Here is a 15337-nt window from a genome sequence, read left to right as displayed (position 1 = left end):
GATGTGTTAATGCTTTTCACTCTCCTACTCTGTCTGTTAAATGGTGGTGTTAGTGTCTGAATTAAATTTATGGGTTTTTTTCATCCCCTAATGAGTCTGTCTTTTTTGCCCTTGACTCTAATGGGTGAATCATCCCTCTCAATACTTATCTCGATTCCCAAGCCTTTTTCTTTTATTTTCTCCTTCCCAGTGCCCTGAGGGAGGGGGGAGTGAGTGTTGCTCTGTTGCCAAACCATGACATACGTATCATTTGGTATATGACATATGTGTGTGTACTGGGTCTGGCTGGGATGGAGTTAATTTTCTTTAGAGCAGCTCATATGGTGCTGTGATTTAAATCTGTGAACAAAACAATGAACATAACACTCTGTTTTAGCTATCCCAGAACAGTACTTGCACAGCATCGAGGCCTTCTCTGGTTTTTGCTCTGCTCTGCCAATGAATACACTGAGGCTGTGCAAGAGGTTGGGAGGGGACACAACCAGACAAGTGACCTGAACTAACCAGAGATATTCTGTGCCATATAATGGTTGCTGCTGAGCCATAAAGTGAAGAGGAGGGGGTTTAGGGAGGTTGGCCATCTTTTGTTGGGGAACTGGCTGTGCATCAGTCTACCCATGTGAGGTGGTGAGTGATTGCCTTTGCATCACTTTTTTAATTTTCTTTTTTTTCCTCTTCCACTTCTCTTTTGTTTGTTAATCTGTTTTTGTCTTGACCCACAAATATTCTTGATTTTATTCTTCCTCTCTTTCTCTGTCCCATGGCAGAGGTGTGGAGGAAGTGAGCTAGTGGCTGTATGGTGCTTAGCTGCCTACCAGGGTTACCCTGCAACAGTATGTTTAGGTAAATGTGTTTGGAACTGAACATTAAAACCACACAAGATGGCTTAAGTTTGTTTGTGTTACTTGATCATTTAACCAGTCATGCAAAAGGAGTAGAAGGCTGATTTAGGTTATTACAGAAAAGTTATGAGTCCAGATGTTGCCAGTCATTTAGAGATCTTACTGAAACAAAGAGCTTCACTCCACAGTCAGTATAACTGTTCAGCAGGGATTCTTTATTCACAGTGCTGGGCAGCGCTGGGGATCGCTCCACCACAAGTGCTGCACTTACTAATAAAACACTCTGACTAATATACACAAAAAGCATACATATGCATTAGATTTCTTAGAAGAGACAGTCTTATGCTAATGGGTTCTTAGAATTTATTTACATAGTCTGAACATGCATAGTAAAAAGAGAGTGAGGGTCTTCTCCCCTCCTTAGGGGTCCACATAGCCTTTCTCACACTGTCCGTACTGAATTTTAGGTTTCTTGTGTCCATATATGGTCATAGAGTTACTTCATCCATCCTTCAGCTCCTGTTTGTTCCAAGGAGGTTAGTTTAGACCAGCTTTCAGTCACTTGTCTTGACACTGGCGTCTTCTTAGGCACTTGTTTTCTTTAGGTTCCTGCGATTAGGGACGTACTCAGGGAGTTTTTTTCAGACTGTCCAAGGTCTGTCTTATCTTTACTAGGCAAGGAGTTAAAGGTTTCAAAACATCTTATAAGTGGGTAGCTGGGTAACGACTACAGAAGGTAGTTGGGAAAAAGTATAAATGAAATTATATACATTACAGTAAAATACAGGAAAAATAAAAGCTAGTAAAATACAAGTGATGTCTAACGTTAAAACTAAATGTCTTATATTACAGGTCCCTGTACATTAGCAATTTCAAGTATACTTGTAGCAACTTCCCTTCATTAGCACTAGTGGAACTTAGCATTAGTTGAACAACACTAGCGGTAGTTGTGACCTCTTCTGCACCTAAGGTGTGGAGAGTTAAATACTTCAGTGAAGACTGTCAGTGTTTCAGACAGAATGTTATTCCAAACTCATTTCCTAATTTTATGTCATTCTTGCATCTGGATTGTAGGTAGCAGTTTAGAAAATTTTTATATTGATTGAATCAAAAATTTACCCATAGTGCCAATGATTAGATAACAGTAATGAGAATAATTCACTTCCTATTTTTGATATGCTATACAGATATTGTGGTTGTAGCTGTCATTTTAATTGAAATTATTTATTGTAATTTTAAGTGAAATAGAGAAAATGACTGTTACTGAGTTACTGGAATACTGGATAGATACTTCAGCCTAGTTGACTGTGCATATGACAACTCATAACTTGTGTAGTTGCCTTCAGAGCAAGTGTTTCACTGAAGTTCGTGAAGTGAATGACAGGGAGAAAGTTTGTAAACTGCAAAAGTTCAGACTTAAAGGGTGCAGAACCAGCCTAACAATATTTTTGCTCTTTGGTTCCTAAGGGAGGTGAGGTAACTAAAGGCAACTGCATTTTGGTTGCTGCTAGCAGCTGCCTTAGATGAGGAAAATGTCTTGGGTTATTCACTATACTGACTGAAATGAATGACAACAAGGTTGAAGTTAAAATGTAAGGCACAGGAAAATCTTTTCAACCCTCTGCACTAAGTGCGTGTAAGATGTAAACTTTTGGTTGCAGATCAGTGAAAATCTTTCAGGATTCAGTCATGGCAGTCATCTGAAGTCCCTGGTGACTGGGAAAAAGGAAATACTGCCCTTGTTTTTAAAAAGGGTAGAAAGGAGGACCCTGAGAACTACTGACCTGTCAGCCTCACCTCTGTGCCTGGGAAGATCATGGAACAGATCCTCCTAGAAGCTCTACTGAGGCACATGGAGGACAGGAAGGTCATTCGAGACAGCCAGCATGGCTTCACCAAGGGAAAGTCCTGCCTGTCCCACTTGGTGGCCTTCTATGACTACATCAGTAGATGGAAGAGCCATGGATGTCGTCTATCTGGACTTCTGTAAGGCCTTTGACATGGACCCCCCACAACATCCTTCTCTCTAAATTGGAGACAGATGGATTTGGTGGGTGGACTGTTTGGTGGATGAGGAATTGGTTGGATGGTTGCATCCAGAGGGTAGTGGTCTACAGCTCAATGTCCAGATGGAGTTTGGTGACAAGTGGTGTCCCTCAGGTGTCCGTATTGGGAGCAGTACCTTTTAATAACTTCGTCAGTGGGATCAAGTGTACCCTCGGCAAGTTTGCAGATGACACCAAGCTGAGTGGTGTAGTTGACATGCCTGAGGGACAGGATGCCATTCAGAGGGACCTGAACAAGCTTGGGAAGCGGGCCCATGCGAGCGTTATGCAACAAGGCCAAGTGCAAGGTCCTGCACCTGAGTAAGGGCAACCCCTGATATCAATACAGGCTGCGGAATGAAGGGATTGAGAGCAGCCCTGTGAAGAAGGACTTCGGGATATTAGTGGATAGGAAACTCACTATGAGTCAGAAATGTGCGCTTGCAGCCCAGAAAGCCAACTGCATCCTCAGCTGCATCAAAAGAAGTGTGGCCAGCAGGTCAAGGGAGGTGATTCTCCCCTTCTACTCTGCTCTTATGAGACCCTACCTGGAGTTCAGTACTGTGTTCAGCTCTGGAGTCAGCACAAGAAAGACATGGACCTCTTGGAGTGGGTCCAGAGGAGGGCCACAAAGATGATCAGAGGGCTGGAGCACCCCTCCTATGAAGACAGGCTGAGAAAGTTGGGGTTGTTCAGCCTAGAGGAAGAAGGCTCTGGGAATACATTATTGCAGCCTTCAGTACTTAAAGGGGGCTTATAAGAAAGATGGGGACAAACTTTTTAGTGGGGCCTGTAGTGATAGGACAAGCACTGTCAGTGCTAGGTTAATGGTTGGACTAGATGATCTTCAAAGTCTTTTCCAACCTAGGTGAAAAAAAAAATGGTTTAAACTAAAGAAGGTAGATTTAGACTAGATATAAGGAAGACTTTTTTACAACATGGATAGTGACACCTAGAACAGGTTGCCCAGAGAGGTGGTATTGCAGGACGGTGCCTTAAAAGCACCTGACTTGCCAGCTGATTGTACATTGAAACTTACATCTGGGTTACCATAACTACATCAGATATAGATGATAGTGGAATTCTGTGTTGAGTTCTACCAAGAAAACTCACCACTGGTTTGACTTCCCCTGGTGTCAGACCCAGTTACAGATACATATACACAAATAGACAAAGATTAAGGTATAACACTAACATTTGTTAAGACTGAATACATTGGAAAATTAGAAAGAATAGTAAAGTAAACCAGCAACAATGCAAGAGTACAGGGTTCCATACTTACAGCCCTTATGGCAAGCAAGGGGGGAATCCCTGGGACGGATGGTAGGGTGGATCTTCTGCACAAAAACTGTCTCCAAATCATCCAACAATTTTGGGGTCTTTGTACCTGATTTTATATTCTTTGAGGAGAGATCTGATAATCCTTCAATACACACTACACAGTTGTGGGTTTTTGTTCATGTGGGGCTAGACAGTTCTAGTTGTGATCAGTTCCATATATGGATAACAGGAGGGTTATGTAATTGTGGCTTATTTTGTCCTCTAGAAGTTACACTGAGCTAGCTCCCCAGCTCTGTATAACCTTCAACCTGTGCTGAGAGTCAGTCACAGGTAAGTCTTAGCAACAGTGATGTCATGGTCTAAGGCCTTGTGCAGGCCAAAACCTAATGTCATCCTGTATCAGGTAGTAGATGCTTCATCCATGGAGTCATTCAAGGTCAGGCTGGATGAGGCTCTGAGCAACCTGATCTAGTTGAAGATGGCCATGCTCACTGCAGGGGGTTTGGACTAGATGATCTTTAAAGGTCCCTTCCAACCCAAACCATTCTATGGTTCTTGGAATAATATATCAACACTTTAGTAGATATTATTTATTACAAGTTATTGATGCCTTTCCCACTCTGAAATGTTTGCACAGATAAATGGAGGATGTGTTGTCAAAATTGATAGTAATTTGGAAAATATTTGTTAAAATTATGTAGTATGTATGTATATATATAGTGTGCGTGTGCTTCTAAATCTACTCCCTCACCCCAGTACAATTTTACGAATTTTCTTCTTGCCCCATCCCATTCTGATCCTGCATTTCACTGTAGAGTTTCAGGGACCTCTGTTAAGGTATCCTTATGGGGATTCTCTGTGGTGGGTGCTGTCAGCCTGCTAGGGCTCTAATTCATATTGTTTTAACTTGCAGTCAGTTTCACGGGGTATTTAGGAAAAGGCCTTCAGCAAGTCAAAGAGTCCTTGTAGCTGAACAGATCTTAACCAAAACTTGATTTGAATTGCTCGTCAGTCTGTTGTGGCAAAGATAGAAGGGATGTACACCTCTTGAGGAAGGAATGAATGAATTCCCTAAAAGTGCTTACTAGAATAAGCAGCATTTTGACCTACATTGCTAAGGTTATTAATAAATTTAATTCTCTGAAGCCACTGACAGTTTTGTCCTAACCATTGCCTCGACATTTTCAGCACACTTTGGCCTTTCTGGTAGGAAAATATTAAAAGAAAATGAACTTATCTGCTGTCAGAAATACCTTATTTTAAAAAAACCAACCAAACCCCCAAAACAACAAAACAAACCAAAAGCAAAAAAACCCCAAAACAGTTTAATGGATTTACTGTATGCATGTTGGAAATCTGTACAAGAATTTTCTTGAAAGCGAGTTTTTTTTTCTCCACTTTAAAACTGAGGGATGATGGGAGAATTTTTTTGAACTTTTTTTCCCACATATGCCTCCCACAGTATAGGGAGACATTCTTGAGTAGATAACAATGTCAAGGTCTTGTTTTATATTTTACATTTCTGGAAGAAGAAATAGTAGCCATGTTAGTCAATGTAATATATTGTCAAGCACATATTTAAAGAATAAATACTTACTGATTGTGGTGTTATAGCTAAGCTTATAGCTGCCTTTTAAAATTATTTTTTGCTGGTGATTTCATGTGTCTGTTGTGGAAATCGTAGTGCATTAACCAGGTTGTCTTGAGTAACACTATTCTGTAACTGCTAATGAATGCTACTATCCAAAATTCATTTCATCCTTTGGTGTTAAAACCACTATGCTTGAGGATAGAGAACAGTAGCAAAAGGCAAACTTAAGAAACCTAGTTTGCTCACAGCTCTAACCTGTAGTGTGAAGTATGTATACAGTAGAGTTATAAACTGGTTTTTGCATGTTTGCCTTCAAGTTAGAGAAAATGTAATTGCATTCATTTGGCTGAATGTACCTATCTCTGCACATTATTTAATATCGAATACTGTATATTGATTTTTAAGTTCAATACCCGATTCCTAGCACAGCATGAACTTTATGAAGGGTTATATTTTTGTATTATGTGCAAATAACTATTTCAACATATGTTGTGACATTTTATCATTAATAAAAGAATGTAACTGAGAAAGTAGTGTTGCTGCATATCACATGTTTTCTGGTTGATTGTATTATATATTGATGCAAATCATCTGTGCATGTTACCTAACATATACTGAAAGAGGTGCTGCAGAGTTCTTTCAATAGGGTACTTAAACTTCTTTCAGTTTTGGGGAGGGGTGAGAATTGTTGTTCTTGCTTACAAACTTAGTACTACATTATTTATGTTCCAGATTTTTGCAGTTCTTTATCTGAAAGGCAAATTTATAAGACAAACACCAAGTGAAGCATAAACATCACTGAAGTTGTTGGAGTTCAAGCAATATAAGTATTTCCACTGTTTCAAAAACTTTTAAAATAAAGCCTGTGGTGCATTTTAATTGACTGTCTTGTGAGGTCTATTACTGTTTTGAGATGGAGTTTGTTGACAATGGGAGAATGACACTATAAGAATTTTTTTCAAATGCATAATGGTCTTAGTTTAATGCCACAGCTATCCAAATATCTGATGTTTTAATAGCCTGAAGAATCTGTGCTTAGCAGATGTTAAAATGGAATATGCCTTCATGTTTAGAAAATGTAAAGGCACAATGTCAGACATTGTCTGCAATAGTTACTCATACAGGCTTCTTGTATTGCTAGCTACAATTTGAATTTGGAGCCTTTGTAGAAACAGATATGGAAACTGTACTAGGTATCCTTTTTACTTTAGAACAGATTCCCTATGTATACTATATAACATTCTCAACCTGCCTGAAAATGAAATCTAGCTTACTAAAATTTGAAAATCAATTAAAAAATCCTGATTTTTAGAATATACTTATGTATACTTATGAAGTTAGAATAGGTGTCATGTTAAAATTGTAACTGATGTGAATATATTTTCATTTCTTTTCAATAACTGTTACATATTGTGGATGTGGAGGCTGTCAAACATAATTTTCCAAATGAATACAGTGAATTAAAATGCTGGAAAGTGTCATTAGTAGCATTTCTACTAAAAAGTGGCATTAGGGTGAAGCCTAGTTTACTGGAAACTGCATGGATGAATGAGGATAGTAAAGTGTCCTGGTTTAGCCAGGATAGGGTTAAGTTTCCCCAGCAGTGGGGGGGAAGCTCTAGCCGGGTCATTCATGTATCACATCCTGGCGCCGAAGTGGGACAGTCGGTTACCGCACATACTTTGGGATTTGCTCTGTTCTCACTGCTGTATTGGTAGATGTTTTGCTCTGTTCATTGGTATTACTGTTATTGTTATTGTTGTTTGTTGCATTGCAGTTCCACTGTTGTATTAAAGCTTTCCTTATCTCAGCCCTGGGGCTTTGTATTTCACTCCCTTTGTGGGGGAGGGGCAGCAGCCGCGTGGTCTCAGACCCCGGCAGGGACTAAACCACCACAATTAAGGCTCACACCACGGGGCACCCTGTGGTTCTTCCTCCGTGACCATGGGGAAAACATGAGAAGGTGGCATGGACAGCCCACTTCGGCCCTAGCTGCACGAGTACAGCAGCTGAAAGGGAAGACCACCATGAAAGGGGAGTCTTCCAAGAGAGATGCAGCTCCAGTGTCCAGTCGGAAATCCCCCAGACAGAATAGAATGGCCAACATTATGCTTGACCCTCTTGAGGGGACCAGGAAGTCATTCTTGCAGGAATCACTCTTAGATCAAGTGAGTGAGGCTGAGCAGGATTAGAGGGGCCCTGCCTCCAGCCAGGCGGAGGAAAGGGACAAACAGATTTACTGGAAGGTGTGGATCCGATGGCCTGGCACATCAGAACCACAAGAGTATAAGGCCTTGGTAGACACTGACGCACAGTGCACCCTGATGCCATCAAGCCACAGTGGGGTCGAATCCATCTGCATCTCTGGAGTGACAGGGGGATCCCAACAGCTGACCCTATTAGAGGCTGAAGTAAACTTAACTGGGAGGGACTGGCATAAGCACCCCATTGTGACTGGCCCAGATGCCCCGTGCATCCTAGGTATAGATTACCTCAGGAGAGGGTACTTTAAAGACCCAGAAGGGTACTGGTGGGCCTTTGGTATAGCTGCCTTGGAGGAGATTGAGCAATTGTCCACCTTACCCGGCCTCTCAGAGGACCCCTCGGTGGTGGGGTTGCTTAAGGTTGAAGAGCAGCAAGTGCCAATTGTCACCAAGACGGTGCACCGGCAGCAGTACTGCACTAACCGAGATTCCCTGGTCCCCATCCATCAGCTGATCCGTCGACTAGAAAGCCAGAAGGTGATCAGCAAGACTCATTCACCTTTCAACAGCCCTATATGGCCAGTGAAAAAGTCTAATGGCGAATGGAGACTAACCGTGGACTACCGTGGCCTGAACGAAGTTACACCAGCGATGAGTGCTGCAGTGCTGGACATGCTAGAGCTCCAGTATGAGCTGGAGTTGAAGGCAGCCAAGTGGTACGCCACGATTGACATTGCTAACGCGTTTTTCTCCATTCCAATAGCACCAGAGTGCAGGCCACAGTTTGCGTTCACTTGGAGGGGTATCCAGTACACCTGGAATCGATTGCCCCAGGGGTGGAAACACAGCTCCACCATTTGCCATAGACTGGTCCATCCTGCACTGGAGAAAGGTGGGGCTCCAGAACACCTGCAGTTCATTGATGATATCATTGTATGGGGGGACACAGCTGAGGAGTCTTTGAGAAAGGAAAGAAGGTAATTGAAATCCTCCTGAAGGCCGGTTTTGCCATCAAGCGACAGAAAGTTAAGGGGTCAGGAAGGGAGATTCAGTTCCTAGGAATAAAATGGCAAGATGGGCGTCGCCACATCCCAATGGAAGTGATAAACAAGATAACAGCCATGGCCCCACCAACCACTACAAAGGAGACTCAGTCCTTCCTGGGCGCTGTGGGGTTCTGGAGGATGCACATCCCAAACTACAGCCTGATTGTGAGCCCTCTCTACCACGTAACCTGCAAGAAGAACGAGTTTAAATGGGCCCTGAGCAACAACAAGCCTTTGAACAAATTAAGCAGGAGATTACCTAGGCAGTGGCTCTCGGGCCAGTCAGGACAGGGCAGGAGATTAAGAATGTGCTCCCCGCAGCCGGGGAGAATGGCCCTTCCTGGAGCCTTTGGCAGAGAGCACCTGGGGAATCCTGAGGCCGACCTCTAGGCTTTTGGAGCCGGGGATACAAACGCTCTGAAGCGAACTACACACTGACTGAGAAGGAGATACTGGCAGCGTACGAAGGAGTTCAAGCTGCCTCAGAAGTGGTCGGCACTGAGACACAGCTCCTCCTGGCACCCCGACTGCTGGTGCTGGGATGGATGTTCAAATGAAAGGCTCCCTCCACACATCATGCAACAGATGCCACATGGAGTAAATGGGTTGTGTTGATAACACAACGGGCTCGAATAGGGAACCTCGACCCCCCAGGATTAGTAGAAATGATCATAAACTGGCCAGAGAGCAAAGATGCTGGGATGTCACCAGAACACGAGGTGAAACGTGCTGAGGAGGCCCCACCATATAACGAGCTGCCAGAGGAAGAGAAATGATATGCCCTGTTCACTGATGGGTCTTGCTGCATTGTGGGAAAACATCGACGATGGAAGGCTGGGGTGTGGCATCCCACACGAGAAACCACTGAAGCTATTGAGGGACAAGGCGAATCGAGCCAGTTTGCAGAGGTGAAAGCCATCCAATTGGCTTTGGAGATTGCTGAGCGAGAAAAGTGGCCGAGGCTCTATATCTACACTGACTTGTGGGTGGTGGCAAGTGCCCTGTGGATGTGGTTGCAGCAATGGAAACAGAACAACTGGCAACGCAAGGGCAGACCCGTCTGGGCCGCTGAAGTATGGCAAGACATTGCAGCCCGGGTGGAGAACCTCATTGTGAAGATGCGCCATGTGGACGCCCATATACCCAAGAGTCGAGCCACTGATGAACATCAACACAACCAGCAGGCGGACCAGGCTGCTAAGATCGAAGTGGCTCAGGTGGACTTGGACTGGCAGTGTAAAGGTGAACTGTTCATAGCCCGGTGGGCCCATGAGACCTTGGGCCACCAAGGCAGAGATGCAACATACAGGTGGGCTCGAGATCGAGGGGTGGACCTCACCATTGACACCATCGCAGAGATCATCCACGGATGTGAGACATGTGCTGCAATCAAACAAGCCAAACGGGTGAAGCCCCAGCGGAATGAAGATCTATGGATGAAATATAAACATGGAGAGGCCTGGCAGATCGACTACATCACACTGCTACAGACCCGCCAAGGCAAGCGCCACGTGCTCACAATGGTGGAAGCAACCACTGGATGGCTCGAAACTTATCCAGTGTCCCACGCCACTGCCCAGAATACCATCCTGGGCCTTGAAGACCGAGTCCTGTGGTGACACGGCACCCCAGAGAGGATTGAGTCGGACAATGGGACTCACTTCCGAAATAACCTCATAGATGCCTGGGCAGAAGAACACGGCATCGAGTGGGTCTAGCACATCCCCTACCATGCACCAGCCTCTGGGAAGATCGAGTGCTACAATGGACTGTTAAAAACTACATTGAGAGCAATGGGGGGTGGAACCTTCAAACACTGGGACATACATCTGACAAAGGCCACTTGGTTAGTCAACACAAGAGGATCTGCCAATCGAGCTGGCCCAGCTCAGTCAAAACTTCCACGTGTTATGGACGGGGATAGAGTCCCTGTGGTGCGCATGAGGGATCTGCTGGGAATAATGGTCTGGGTTAGTCCTGTGCCAGGCAAAGGCAAACCCATCCATGGGATTGTTTTTGCTCAAGGACCTGGGTGCACCCAGTGGGTGATGCAGAAGGATGGAGAGGTCCGATGTGTACCACAAGGGGACTTGATTGTGGGTGAAAACACACCATGAGTTATACTGTGCTTTTGTTAATTTTTCTTTGTCAATGCTAATTGCTAAATGGCAGCTGGATGTGACGCACATGGTATAGAATAAAGGGGTGGATTATGTCCTGGTTTAACCAGGATAGGGTTAAGTTTCCCCAGCAGTGGGGGGGAAGCTCTAGCTGGGTTATTCATATATCACATGCTGACGTCACATCCTGGCGCTGAAGCAGTACAGTCGGTTACCGCACGTACTTTGGGATTTGCTCTGTTCTCACTGCTGTATTGGTAGATGTTTTGCTCTGTTCATTGATATTACTGTTATTGTTATTGTTGTTGTTTGTTGCGTTGCAGTTGCACTGTTGTATTAAACCTGTCCTTATCTCAGCCCTGGGGCTTTGTATTTCACTCCCTTTGTGGGGGAGGGGCAGCGGCCGCGTGGTCTCAGACCCCGGCAGGGACTAAACCACCACATAAAGAAAGAGGTGCAAGAGGAAGGAAGGAAAAAACAGAAAGACCTTTAGATGGAAAAAAGCTTAAGAAGCAAGAAGGTGAGAGAAATTTGCCAAAGATAGCAAGTGTGAAGTCTAGTTTACTGAGACTTTTGCAACCTCATTTGCCACATCTGCATTGAGAGGTTGTGCTGAGCCAAAGAAGATCAAAGTTCTTACTCCTTTGACTAGTTGCAGATGTGTATCTGATAACTGGCTAAATATAATAACCACAAAGCTGCAGTAGGTCAACTTTGAAAGTATGCTTCAAAAGGCTTTGTCCTGTTTTGATATCTTTGATACATTGATATTTTGATAGCTATCCTTCTTAGAAAGCCATTTCTAAATTGCCGTGTAGAGATAATAGTTGGTATCCTTTTTAATTCTTATTCTGCCTTAGGCTTCTAGCAATTCTTCGAAATAGTTTGTTCAGTTTCTAATCTGTGAGAATCACTGCTTTGTTGTATAATAGTAAGGGTTATTGCCAGTATTGCTGTTCAGTAAGTTTTGTGTCTAAGGAGGCTTCAGAGAGTGATTTAGTTCCTAGGGTGTTTTCCTTTGCTATGTCTAACACAGTTAGGTGTCTCAGTCCTATGCAAAGCTTTGTAAAGGTGATTTCCTAAAAACTTTGACAGAAAAAAGAATTCAGAAGTTATTTAAACCAGCTAATATTAAAGTGTGTCTGAAAAACACTCCCACTCTTGGGATTTTTATGCTTTATTTAGGAAGTAAGGGAGCTAGGTCCTTGAAGTGCTAAGGCTTGGACAATAGGCCCAAGCCAGAGTTGACCTATAGATGAATCCTTTATAACTGATAACCATTGTGCTAGTAGGTATTGTGCTAAGTTATAACAAACCACCTAGTCTGATGTAAAAGGTGGAAGTGTTGAAGCCTGAGCAACAGGCCCTGAACCAAAACTGTTAACTCAATATGTAATCATTAATGAAATATGCATGGAGGATGTAGTTATGATGAATGTATCTTTCCCTTCCTTTGTATATGAATAGAGTAACAGAGTCATGGAGACAGGTGCCTGTCCTTGAGGCCTGATGTGAGACCTTGCGCATAATCTGATCAGATAAGCAGGGAAACTTCCTTAGCTTCTTCCTTGAGCCCTGGCCAGGGTCTGGGGGGAACCTAATGTGAGATTTAAACCAGATATTTCCACTTAAAAGAAAGGTGCCAGCTATTCTGGCTTTCTGATTTTTGGGTATATAAGGCTGGGCCCGCTCACAGCGACTTTGGATGCCTCACCTATGGGTGGACGCACCGCGTAGGATTTCCCACTTGCAGGGAAAGGTTCTCCAAATCCTCGCTGTAACCGGGGCTCCCCAGCGACTGCGGATCTGGATGATGGTAACGTATGCAAGTGGTGATGGGTCTTTCTTAATCACTATTCTCTCTCTCAGGTAGTAGTGATTTGATGCATTACACTGTATTTTCTTATTTATTTAAGTGCACTATTCTGTCTTTTCTTACTGTATGTTTTCTGTATTATTCTGTTATATTATTTAGTTATTTCTAGTAAAATATGCCTGCTCTTTTCACTCTGCTGCCTGAGTTTAATTGATATCCCTAATCAGCAAAACAGTCCTCAGAATTCTATAACCTGAAAATAGATTTGCCTATACATTTTCTTTCAAAATTTAAAACTGCTTTGTTCTTTTAGAAGTCAGGTGGAAAGAGTTGTACCTTGTTCCATTCTGGTTCCATTGTTTAAACATTCATCTGGGTCAGGGCAAAGGTACATCTGCTACAGCTGAAAAAGAATCAAACCTGTATCTTGAAACACATTGATCTAGCTCAGGCCTCTTGGGGAGAAGTTTCTCTTGTACTTTCACACTGTTTGTACGTAGACCTTTATGTACCTCCGTGTGGCATCCCTAAAGTTGCATCAGGAAAGAATGTAATATAATGTGGTCTTGTGGGTACGTCATAAGGATTGCTTTTTGTTAGACACAGTGGACTCTTCAGTGTACCTTGGTATTTGTCACAGATCACACTGTTGTTCTAACAGCACAGTGGCCACACTGGAGGCATGGATTTAAAAGTTAAATCCCAATCACCTACGTTCTTCAGGTTTCTGTTTAACACTCAAGCACTATACTTTCCAAGGATTCAGATGTTCTACTAGTTTTTATTCAGGAACTGAAATGAGGTTAAAAAAAAAATCAAATTGCCTTCAGATATATTTGGTAGTGAATATGGTTGATATAGAGCTATATTTTTTCCCCCAATTTTCTTGTATTTCTCTGAAGGGATAAGAAAGACGTAAGAGAAATTATAAACAGAAGGCCCTACTTGCTAGTGTGATGGTTAGAGAACTTGTATTGTCTGTTGCTCCAGGGGAGTATATGGATAGATTTGTGGCCTATTTAGGTTTTTAAGTGGACTAGAACTTTATAAACATTGCTGACAATGACAGTTAATATTAGTTAATTACGTAACTTAAGGTACTGACTTTATATAATGGTCATCTTCTGTAATGACTGAGGATTAATTTTGCTTTCTTTTTTGAGGCTCAGAATAGCAAAGTGCTTAGTGTCTTCTTTTAGTTTGTTCTGAGGATATGATTAGCCTGTGTAAGAGTCGGTCAGAAGATCAGCATTGTCTCAACATTGTCATCAGGGACATGGACAGTGAGGTACCCGACAACGGCCTGTTTGGAGTGCAGTTGCCAACCCCTGGAACGGAATGTGGTGCAAAGGCTCCTGAATGCAGAACTGTGTGGCACAGCCAGTGCTGTGCTGTTCTGAGTACTGAACCGTGTGGTGCAGGCAGTGCAGTGCTGTTCTTTGGTGCCTGAGCCATGTAGTACAGAGTGTTGTGCTATTGTTCGGTACCTGGGCCTAGCCAGAGCGGTTAGTGATAATTTGATAGCTATTGTCAAAAAAGATGGATCGCGACTGTTGCCATAACACCGATGAAGAAATCATGAACCTCAGATGAACTTTGCTTCATTATAATACCAAAACACACCTCCTGGTTGAAGGTTACCCGCCTCTGAGACTGACCACACCTCGGACACTCCCCCCTGCACACGCGCGATGGCCTTGCTCGAGAAGGGTGGAGATATGATAATTGAATTCTGAGAAGGGCGGAGACCCCCGAGGCAGAGGTGGAGCAAGGTGTGTTACTAAGCATAAAAGATGACTTCTGGACAATGAAAGCTTCCCCACCAAGGACCACGACGATCGACGACGCAGCATCAGCTGGACCCGGGACCGTTAGGACGTCGTGAGATCAGCGGTGGTAGCTATAACCTCTCTCCCTCCTCTCTCTAAACTTAACTTTACTTTTCTCCTTTTTTTCACCCATCTCTGACTATCGCGTGCCTCTTCACAGGCAACCCAATAAAGTTTCACTGTTTGATTACTGCTATCCCCTTTGGTGTTGGTCACCTTAATTTTGCACTTTCGAGATCGTAGCAAACGAATCATCACGAGTCCACCGAGTGGACCGTGACAGCCTGCTTCTCCATAGTGCTAAGATTTGTCAGTGAAAGAAGGTAGATTCAGTGCAATGAATACAGTAAGATATTTGGCTTTTTTTTTTTTTTTTTAAAAAATAATGATGAGATACTTAAGTAACAAAATTAGGTTTTTGCACTAGAAGAAAAACAAACTGGGAGATTAAGATGATGCTAAGTGACATCTAGGTGAAGGAGGAGAAAGGATACAAAAACGTAATTGGATGAGGATTTTAGACATGACGTGCAGTGAGCAAGGATGGAGGAACACAAGAAAAA

Source organism: Strix aluco, chromosome Z (assembly GCF_031877795.1).
Source record: "Strix aluco isolate bStrAlu1 chromosome Z, bStrAlu1.hap1, whole genome shotgun sequence".
Lineage (NCBI taxonomy): Eukaryota > Metazoa > Chordata > Aves > Strigiformes > Strigidae > Strix > Strix aluco.
Note: the sequence above shows the minus strand (reverse complement) of the source record.